At 48.6% G+C, this 10,883-nt stretch overlaps 1 protein-coding gene and 1 non-coding gene across 3 annotated transcripts in view; both read left to right on the top strand.

Moving 5' to 3' along the window:
• CECR2 (CECR2 histone acetyl-lysine reader) overlaps nt 1-10,883 on the top strand; it is a 94,058-nt gene that overhangs the window by 6,719 nt on the left and 76,456 nt on the right. The gene's annotated exons all lie outside the window — the stretch shown is intronic.
• On the top strand, nt 4,626-4,732 carry LOC118995143 (U6 spliceosomal RNA). The gene has a single exon (XR_005068214.1). It is a non-coding gene; the product is annotated as a U6 spliceosomal RNA (small nuclear RNA).

The following is a 10,883-nucleotide window of genomic DNA, read 5'->3' on the forward strand; positions in this document are numbered from 1 at the left end:
TGGTTTGTTGTTGGTGTTGTGGGGTGGTTGTTTGTCTTTTCGTGCCGGGTTGGTGTGTTGGGTGGGGGGGGTGGGCGGGGGGGGGGGGGGGGGGGGGGGGGGGGGGGGGGCTGTCAGATGCAGTTATGATGTGTAGCAGTGTCCTGGCCTCTTCACTCTCTCTAGCTAGTGGCAGCCTCAGTTGTGACAAATGAAAGTGCCTCCAGACACTGCCAGGTGTCTTTTGCACGTGAGCAGGATTGTCCTGCTTGAGACTCACGTCTTCTGGGTGGAGTAGGGAAGACAGCGTTGGTCATCGTGAGGAAGGTGCACTGTATGTATGTGAAGTAGATGAGTGTTTCCTTCTTGTAGTGGTTGTTTTCCCTTAATACAAACTTCTGGTATTTCATTTTTTCCCTTGGCTGGTGTGGCTTAGTAGCTTGAATGCCAGCCTGAGAACCAAAGGATCATCAGTTCGATTCCCAGTCAGGGCACATGCCTGGGTTGCAGGCCAGTCCCCAGTGGGGGGCGTGCCAGAGGCAATTACACGTTGATGTCTCTCTCTCTATCCCTCCTTTCCTTTCTTTAAAAAAAAATACAATCTTAAAAAAATATTTTTGTTACAAGAAGTTGAAGGCAATTGAAGTCGTTCCCAGACATGCATGTCATTAGCAATTGCACGTGTCAGCAGCTCGAGAAATGGAATTTTTTCTGTCTTATGGAAAGAGAGCAGTTTAGGGACTGTGGGGAGGAGGCCATGATCTGGCTCCTCCTGCAGGGCCTGGCTGCGTGCACAGAGGGCGGTCGGTGCCACTTAGGGCAGCACCCTGCTGCCACTGCCCGTCAGAGCAGGGCTGCTCTCGACCGTCTCTTGTGCGTTGGGCCTAGGGGCCTGTGGCGGGGGTCAGTGAGACTGAACTGAGTGTGTGTGCACACGTGTGTGTGGGAGTGTGCGTGTGCCCGGTTCCGGCGTGCACCTTGGGGATGTGGTATATATCCAGTACAGAAAGTTCATCATTCCCTCAGAATTTTCCATTTAGATTATCCCAAGTACAGAATCTTTCTTGATGTCACTCTTAATATTTTTTATGCTTTCTCCCATTGGAGTTGCTCCTAGTGTGACAGTATTTATGGATTCAAATAAATTTCCATTTTGGTTTGGGAAAGGGATGCATTGTGACGATCACCTCAGTGGTAATAGCGCACTGTGTAGGCTTGGGGCCCTGGGGGAGAAAGAGCCTGGAGAACTTCAGTCGTCATTTGTCTGTGGCTCCTGAAGGTGTCTTTTTGGGAAGTGACATTTCAGAGGACATTTCTGCCATCTTGGGGTATCTGCTCCCCGCTGAGGCTCAGTGCCTCAGTTTTTGTTCTTCATCTTTTGTCTGGAAAGTAGGGCCTGGCAACACTGCTTCTTCCTCTCCTCTTTGCTCACCGCCCCTGCTGCCGGCCCAGGGCTTCCGAGGACCTCGGTGGAGGAGGGGTAGAATGTCTGGCCTGCTTTAGGGTCTGGATCCCAAACCTTGTGTAAAAGCATGAAGTTGGTCACTTCTGAAGCCAAAGGGAAGCTTTTTTCTTCTTGGAGAACGAATGACCCCCTCCAAGTAAGTACCTCTTAACCTGCCCTGCTTTGTGCTTCGTTATCCACGCACCCCTTTAAAGTGTAACGTGGCTTACGTGGGACTCTACAGAAGATAGTGTTTCGTCCTCCAGTGGAAAGCTCTGATCTCAGGACTGTCACAGTGGGCATTTGGCTGGTCGAAGCAACAGCCGGGTTCCTGTGGGTGTCACGCTGCAGCAGTTGGCTCCTGGCTTTGCTTCCGCAGCCCCAGCTGCCCAGGAGCCTTGGGCTGCCTTTTCCCTAGGGCGGGCTTGCTGGGGTGACCACCTGTCGTGGTGACATGTCACGGAGGCCTGTGGCCCTATGAGTTAAATGTGTGAGTGGTGGTAACAGCGAACTGTGTGCACCCCTCTCTGCCCCTCTCCCACCACCAAAATTTAGTGGAAATGGGAAGTCATAGGGTCGTGATTGCATTAACCACTCACGTGGTTAATGTTGAACTTTCAGATCACCTCCAATGAACGATTCTGGAGAATAGAGTAAGTTCTTAAAGGGGAAAATGCCGTTGAGCAGTCTGGTTGCTGGAGAGTGGTTTTCCCTGACAGGTGCTTTTAATGAGCATCCTGTCCCTGTGTGGTCATTGTTTCGGGGACAGTGGCACTAAGGACAGTTGATGTGCTAGACAGAGAAAGTGTTGAATTAGTAGGTCTACTTCTTGAGCCAGCCTTTCTTTCCCTGTTCCCATTGTGTCTCTGTCTCCCTGAAAGGTTGTGTTTGCAGATTCTTTTAGGTGTGGGAGGCAAGGGTTAGAATCAGTGCCCTGGAGTTCTTTGTTCAGTGGACAGTGTTATTGGGGGGGGGGGGTGTTTTTTTTCCAAAATTTGCTAGATTAGTGTATCTACAAATTTAAAGTTTAAATTGCAGTTGACATGCATTATATTTGTTTCAGGTATGGAACGCACTGGTGAGATAGTTTTGTCACTTATGAAGTGACCCCCGATAAGGCTAGTGTCCACGTGACACCATGCCCAGTTACCCCGCACGTCATTGTGTTCCCTGTGCCGCACTCCCCGTCTCTGTGGCTGTTCCCAGCTGCCTGTCTGCGCCTCTTTCTCTTCTTCTGACCAGCGTCCCAACCCCCTTCCCCTCTGTCAGCCACCAGTTCTCTGTGTCCTGTGAATTGGTTTCAGTGTCGTTTGTTTATTCACTCACTAGGCTCCATGTATAAGTGAGGTCACATGGCATTTGTCTTTCTCTCATCTTGTTTCACTGGTAGTACCCTCTGGGTCCGTCCGTGCTGTCGCTAAGTATGATACCGTTCTTGTTCCTGGCCGAGTAATGTTCTTTTGTATGTAGTACCATGCCATCTGTCCGTGGACACTTAGGGTGCTTCCATAGCTTGCTTGTTGTATATGGCATGTCCTCCTTTGTCCCTCGTCATAGCCTTTGTTTTAAAGTATAGTTTGTCTGATACAAATATTGCTACCCCAGCCTTTTTTTGCTTTCATTTCCATTTGTGTGAACTATCTTTTCCATCCCTTTACTTTCATCTGTGTGTGTCTTACCATCTGAAGTGAGTGTCCTGTAGGTGGTAAGTGTAAGGGTCTTGTTTTCTTATCCATTCATCCCCCTTATGTCTTTGATTGGAGCATTTAATCCATTTACATTTACAGTAATTATTGATAGGTATGTAGCTATTGCCTTATTCATGTTTTTGACTGTTTTCTTAAGTCTGTTTTACATTTCTTGCGATGACTTTGTTTAGCTTTTTCTTTTTCCTTTAAAAAATTTTTTTGATACTATTTATTTATCTTAGAGGGGAAGGGAAGGAGAGAGAGAGAGAAATATCAATGTATGGTTGCCTCTCGTGCGTCCCCTGCAGGGAACTGGGAACTGGCCTGCAACCCAGGCATGTGCCCTGACTGGGAGTTGAACCGGTGACCCTTTTGTTCGCAGCCTGTGCTCAATCCGCTTAGCTGCACCAACTGGGGTGTGTGTGTGTTAATTAAAGGGCAAGTCGGTGGCAATGTTGGTGTGCCACCAGTGTTATGTGCCAAGCGAGTGGTTGAGGACATGGCTGCCGAGGGAGTCCAGAGGCCAGCAGTGAGCCTGTGTGGAGCGTGCTCCGGAAAGTGCCGCTGGGGAGGCTTGTGTTGAAGACGTTGGTGTAGCCAGTTGGATTGGAGCATTCTTTTCTAACGGAAGACGCATGAAAAATGAAGTTAGCGGTAGTAGGCGGAGTGTCGCCACAGGCCACGGACGCCAGGATCGTTATTTGTATTCAGGCATTGAAGACAGGAGTAACAGTTTTAGACTAAGAACATCCTGTGTGCCAGTTGTTTTAGATTGAATCTGGTATCAGTAGCTGTGATAGAAACGGGAGGAAGAAAGGCTGGGTTTAACCGCTGGAGTGGAATGGGTGTGCAGTCTGAAGTGAGGGGAAAGTGCATTTGTCCTTGGTGTTGCTTCAGCTCAGGCAGGAGGAGACCACCAGCAATACTGGAGCCCCCAAAGAAGGTGGTGTCAGTTAAGGATGTCTTCGGCTGCAGGTAATGCAGGGCACTGAGCTTACAAACGTTGTAAGCTGTGGACTGTTCTGTGAGCACGGAATCTGGAGGCAGGTGGCCCCTGGCAGGGGTGGCAGCTCAGTGACTGGTGGCAGCCAGCACTCGGGCCATGTGCGACTCCCCGCCGCAGGATGGAAGCTGCTGCCATTGCCGGTCCTGTGCTGTTGAGGGAGGCTCCAAAGCTTGGGCCTCTTCCACTGGGAAACAGCTGAAGCTGCCTCAGAGTCTGGGGAAGAGGTTGTGGGAGGGCAAGCTCAAGAGAGTGGTGAGAAAGAGAACTTAAAAATGAACACGGGCCCTGGCTGGTATAGCTCAGTGGATTGAGCACGGGCCTGCGAACCAGACGATCGCGGTTCGACCAGACGATCGCGGTTCGATTCCCAGTCAGGGCACATTCCTAGGTTGCAGGCCAGTTCCCAGCAGGGGATGCACGAGCAGCAACCATACATTGATGTTTCTCTTCCTCTCTCTTTCCCTTCCCCTCTAAAGATAAATAAAATATTTAAAAAAAATGAACACGGGTGCTCGCTTTGGCAGCACATAGACTAAAATTGGAACGATACAGGGAAGATTAGCATGGCCCCTGCGCAAGGATGACACGCACATTCGTGAAGTGCTCCATATTAAAAAAAAGGAGCACGGGCTTTTTTACAAATGACACAGATATCACAGTGAGAAGAAGTGCCGGTGTCTGCATGGGTCACCTGTTAGGGCTGCCCTGAAGGAGTCAGCTGTAGGGCACTCCCACCCCTAGTCAGAATGGAAACCCAGCCTGTGTGCAGGCCCTGCCCCGACTGTGCACCGGCACGGCTCTTCTCCCCCCCACCCGGTGAGGGTCTGCGGTCTGTGTTTCAGCGTTCTGCTTCGTGAAATAAAAAGGAAAATCCAGACACAGAAATGCACTCTTTTTTCACTGGAACCCTAGATTTGCTCTTGCCTAACTATGTATTATTTGGATATTTCAGTTTGGAGTTGGTCTCTGCTACGTAGGGAGTGGTCTGTGAGACTTTGTGGGGCTCCCATCCTTTTGTGATGCGGTTTCGTGTACGAGAACACAGTCGGGTGTGGATGTTACCCTGCTCTACCTGATGACAGGTTCCCAGGGCCTGGGGGAGTTACGGTTCAACAGAAAGGCCGGCCGTTTTTCGTTTGTTTGATCTGCCTCCTGTGGCTCTGCAAAGATTTGGGGAGGTTACCTGGCAGCTCTCCTGGCCCCTTACTCAGTCTCCTCCCTTCTCCCAGGTCAGGTAAACGCGTGTCCTGGCAGCCATCCACCGTGTCTTGCAAGGAGAGAGCAGCTGGGTTGGTCACTGCCCTGTTCTTGGGAATGTAATCAAGGAAAGACAGGGGTTACCGAGTCAGCATGGGACAGACCCTGGGAGGCAGGTGCGGTGAGAAGCCTGCAGCAGCCCGGAGCCTGCACGCCAGAGCAGAGGCTGTGGCGCAGCCTTGGCGGGGCGCATGGGGGCTCCGCGCCCATCCCGGGGATTGTGTCCTGCAGGTACCCCACATCTGAGGCAGCCTGCATGCCTTGCCTCCCCCCCCCAGCCCAACACTTGCCAATTCTTCTGTGTGCGTATATTCAATGTTTTGCAAACGTAGGTAGGGTTATATTTCAGCTCCTCTTCTGAATCCAGTTTACTCAGTTAATAATATCACATGACATAAAATGCCTTTTCAACACATATATTACAACCTTTAATAGCTGCAGAAAATTATGATTTATTTAACCAGTCCTTTGTGGGTCATTAAGGTTGTTTTTAGTTGTTTACTATCATAACAACCATGGACAGAAGATGTTTCTCCCCAGATGGGACTGGTGTTTATAATCTGAAGTCTTACATTTTTTTCCTAGTCATTTTTTATCTTACGTTCCGTGATAAAAGCCACCGTGAACTTGGTGCCCGTGGCGGGTGCTCCAGGCCCTGTGCCAAGTGCGTCTCACACGTCAGCTCCGCTGCTCTTCACTCCTCGTGGGAGCTGAGCTGATGGACGTCGTGTGCTGTGTGGTGGTTTGTGTGTGCCGCGATGTCATCACCACGTTAAATCTAGTTAGTATTCATTTCTGCACTTGGTAACAATTTTTTCTTGTGGCAAGAACTTTGATGATCTACTTTATTAGCAGCTTTATACAGTATCACAAATTACAGGCACCACACTATACATTACATTCCTAGGACTGATTTTGTAGCTGGGGCGCAGTGTTTGACCCCTTCCTCGTTTCACTGAGCAGAACGCCCTTGAGGTCCATCCGTGCTGGTGCAAATGGAAAGAGTTCCTTTTTTGACTGAATAGTGCTCTGTTGCACCCACACACCATTTTTTTATCCGTTCATCTGTCATTGGACTTGGTTGCGTCCATGTCTGGCGCAACCATGTCTGCCGTGAGCATGGGTTGCAGGTACACTGGTTTCATTTTCTTCAGAAAAATCTATTTGTAATTTTTGAGAGAACTCCACACTGCTTCCCACAGTGGCTGCACCAGCTGCTCTCCCACCAGCAGTGCACGGGGTTCCCCATTCTGCACATCCTCGCCAGCACTGGTGGTTTGTGGGTTTATTGATGACGGCCATTCTGACAGGAGTGATGGGGTGTCCCATCGTGGTTTTGATCTGCATTTCCCTGATAATTAGTGATGTTGGACAACTTTACATGTATCTGTCGGCTGTGTGTGTCTTGTTGGAAAAGTATCTGTTCAGATCCTCTTTTGTGGTTCAGGCTTTCTGTCTAGGGTCATGCCTGGCATTTAGCTTTTGGGCCCCTGACCCCTTTAATCCGGGACGGGCGCCTGTTTTCCCTTGCCCTTTGGGAGGAGCGCATCTGAACGACTGTTCCTCACTTTGGGTTTGTCGGGTTCACCCTTGTGATGAGGCTTGGGTGCTGTTTGTGGTAGGACTGATGAAGTGGCGACCAGTGTCCTGCGTGCGTCCTGTTGGGTGGTTGGGGGTGGTTAATGCTCAGTGTGCCCTTTCCACGTCTGCCGGTGTCCACCACGCCGGCCTTTACTGCTGAGTTGCCGCGGTGGATGGCCCCGGGGGGCAGACCCGCCGCGAACACACTGGCTCTCATCACAGTCTCACCCGTTGTTCAGTTTATTAGCCTGTGTGCGACTCTGCCTGAGTTGTTACTACACCGAAGTTGCCAGTTATCTTCAATTCCTCACTCCCTTTACACTTACAAGTTGCATGCACAGTTTTTATGTGTAGATTTTAAGTGATTCAAGACTTTTTGGTGTCTGACAAGAATGTAACTTCATGAAGTTTTTTGTTTTCTTGGAAATATGCTAAAGTGGATTATAACAATATTCACAAAGTAAAGTCATATTTAAAGCTTTCGATGTCATGTTGTCAGTTTATTTTTAAAAATTTCGTACCTACCATTAGATTTATTAGTTGTTAACATTTCACCACATGAGCTGTTTCCTGGGTCGTTCAAAAGTAAGTTGGCAGTGTGATGATCCTTTATCCCCGAGTCACCTTTTGGCATTTCCTGAGAACAGGCACCGTCTCCCGAGTGACCGCAGTAGCCTGCTCACGGTTAACCAGACTGATGCTGATGCTTTAGCAACATCTCAGCAGTCCATATCCAAATGCCTTCTCTTGTCTCCACACGGACGCTTTTCCGTTCATCGGTGTGGCGGGGGCGCTGATTTGCCGTCCCACCTGTTCACACGCTCAGTGGTCGATGCGCTCTGCCCAGGGTGGAACCCTCAACCATGGCTTTTTGAATCTGGTGTCTTTCACTCGGTGTGGTGCGTTTGCAGTCCATACGTGTTGCGTGTGTCAGCCCTTTATTCTTCTATTGCTCAATAATATTCCATGGATGGGACAAACCAGTCACCAGTGGGAGGATGTTTGAGCTATTTCCAGTTGTCAGTAAAGTCGCTAAAGCATTCCCTTCCTGAGGTCGTGTGAACCGTCGGGGTTGCCGAGTCGCAGGGTAGATGTGTGTGAGTTGAGAAATGGTCTCGGCGTTCCTGGTCTTCCCACAGCAGTGTGAGTCTCAGCTCGCATCCAGCCTTTGTGACCTGCCGTGTTTTCTGTTTTCCTTTGTTTTTTAAAAAAATCCTTTAAATTAAAAAAAACAAACAAACATTTGATTTACTTCCAGAGAGAGGGGAAGGGAGGGAGAGAGGGAAAGAAACATAGTTTGCGGTTGCCTCTTATGCGCCCCCTACTGGGGACCTGGCCTGCAACCCAGGCCTGTGCCCTGGCTGGGCATAGAACTGGCGACTCTCTGGTCCTCAGGCTGGCACGCAGTCCACTGAGCCACACCGGCCAGGGCACGTTTAACTTTTTACTAAACTGCCAGAGTTGTTTACTGAAGTGGCTGCACCCATTTCTGTTCTCCGGCCGTGTGAGAGTCCCGGCCACTCCACGTTGTCGTCTGGCCTTGTCGTCTGTCTCTGTGATGATGGATGTCCTAGTGGGTACGAAGTGGCGGTGGGTTGTGGTTTTCATTTGTGTCTCTAGTGCTTAGGACATCTGTCACCTTTGTGTGTGTGTGTGTGTGTGTGTGTTTATTAGCTATCCATATATCTTTGATGAAATTTCTGTTAGGATCTTTTGTCCATTTAAAAAATTGGGTTGCTAAGTTGTATTTATGTTCTGAATACAAATCCTTCTGATGTATATTTTCCCTCGGTATGTGGGTTGTCTTTTCAGATGTCTAAAATTTTTATGAATTTTAGCTTATCAGTTTATTTTTATATGGTTGTACGTTTATTACCATTTTGTTTCTGAGGGTCACAAAGTTTTCTTTTGGAAGTTTTATTGTTTTAGATTTTATATGTGAGTCTGTGATCCATTTTGGTTGATTTTGGAATATAGTTGGAGGTATTGATCAAAGTTTCTTTTAGTTCTGTTTGTGTAGCAACTTTTTATTTTTAAAATTTTTAAAATATATTTTGTTGGTAATACCATTACAGTGGTCTCATTTCCCCTCCTTCATTCCCCTTCACCCTGCACACCCCTCCCTCATATTCCCCCCTTTAGTTCATGTCCATGTGTCACAAGTTCTTTAGCTTATTAATTTCCCACACTACTCTTGCCTTCCCCCGTCTATTTTCTCCCCACCATCTATGCTACTTATTCTCTGTACCTTCTCTCCCCTTCTCCTCCTCCCACTCCCCTGTTGCTTAACCCTCCATGTGATCTTCATTTCCGTGGCTCTGCTCCTGATCTAGCTGTCCGCTTAGTTTGCTTTTGTTTTACATGTGGTTGTTAATAACTGTGAGTTTGCTGTCCTTTTCACTGTTCATATTTTTTATCACCTTTTTCTTAGATAAGTCCCTTTAACCTTTCATATAAGGGCTTGGTGATGATGAACTCCTTGAACTTGATCTTATCTGAGAATCGCTTTACCTGCCCTTCCATTCTAAATGAAAGCTTTGCTGGATAGAACAATCTTGGCTGTAGGTCTTTGCCTTTCATGACTTGGAATACTTCTTTCCAGCCCCTTCTTGCCTGTAAGGTCTCTTTGAGAAATCAGCTGACAGTCTGATGGGTATTCCTTTGTAGGTGACTGTCCCCTGCTTCTAGAATTCTCTCCATTTTAATCTTGGGTAACGCAGTTATGATGTACCTTGGTGTGTTCCTCCTTGGGTCCACCTTCTTTGGGATTCTCTGAGCTTCCTGGACTTCCTGGAAGTCTATTTCCTTTGCCAGATTGGGGAAGTTGTCCTTTATTATTTGTTCAAATAAGTTTTCCACTTGTCGCTTTCCTCTTCCCCTTCCCCTTCTGGTGCCCCCATAATCCGAATGTCGGAACGTTTCAAGATGTCCTGGAGGTTCCTAAGCCTCTCCTGGGATTTTTTTTTGAACTCTTCCTTCTTCATTCTTTTCTGTTTGGTTGTTTCTTCCTTCCTTCTCGTCCACTCCACTGATTTGATTCCCAGTTTTCTTTCCATCACTAGCGGTTCCCTGAGCATTTTCCTTCATTTTCACTTAGTGTAGCCTTCATTTTTTCATCTAATTTGTGACCAGAATCCACCAGTTCTGTGAGCATCCCGGTCACCAATGGTTTGAACTGTGCATCTGATAGGTTGGCTATCTCTTGGTCTCTGGGGCTTTGATCTGTTCTTCTGTTTGAGCCATAATTTTTTGGTCAGGTCACGCCTGTTATGTACGAAGAGTGGAACCTTAGGTGTTCACCAGGGTGGGGCCACCCAGTCACTGGGTTGTGACACTGTATGTGGGGGTGGGGTCAGAGAGGGAATAACGGCGCTTGCTCAGCTCTCTCTTGGATTTCGGTCCCCTCTGCCGCTTCCCACAAGCAAATCGGGCCCTTCTGGTGCTGGTTCCCGGGTGGGTGGGCTTGTGTACATTCCAGGACCCTGTGGGTCTCTCCCACGAACTCTCCTGTGAGGCTGGGAGTCTCTCCCAGACCTTTTCAATCGGTGCTTTTAGGCTTTATTTCCCATCCATGGGGCCCTGGGTTGTGTGGTCTGTCTCACTGCCCTTTTTTTTTTTTGCCTGGTTTGTCTGCCAGCCTCCTTGCGCGCCTCACTGGGTCTGCTCGTTTCCTCCCCATGCCGGGGTCTGCAAACCACTGCCTTTTCTGCCGGGACCCCCTTCCACTGGCCGCCGGCTCCGCCGCCCCTTTCCGGTCTGGATGAATGGTTTGTTGTCGTCGGACTTCGGCACAGTTCAGCTTTCTGTCTGTTCTGGTTGTGTTTTTGTTTCCAAATCTTTGTCCTCCTCCAGTTTGGTTGTACGCGGAGGTACAGTGTTTCCACCTACGCCTCCATCTTGGCCAGATGTTAAGGAGTTTTTTTTTTTT

This window comes from Sturnira hondurensis, unplaced genomic scaffold (genome assembly GCF_014824575.4).
Source record: "Sturnira hondurensis isolate 20B ecotype Veracruz unplaced genomic scaffold, ASM1482457v3 Scaffold0009812, whole genome shotgun sequence".
NCBI lineage: Eukaryota > Metazoa > Chordata > Mammalia > Chiroptera > Phyllostomidae > Sturnira > Sturnira hondurensis.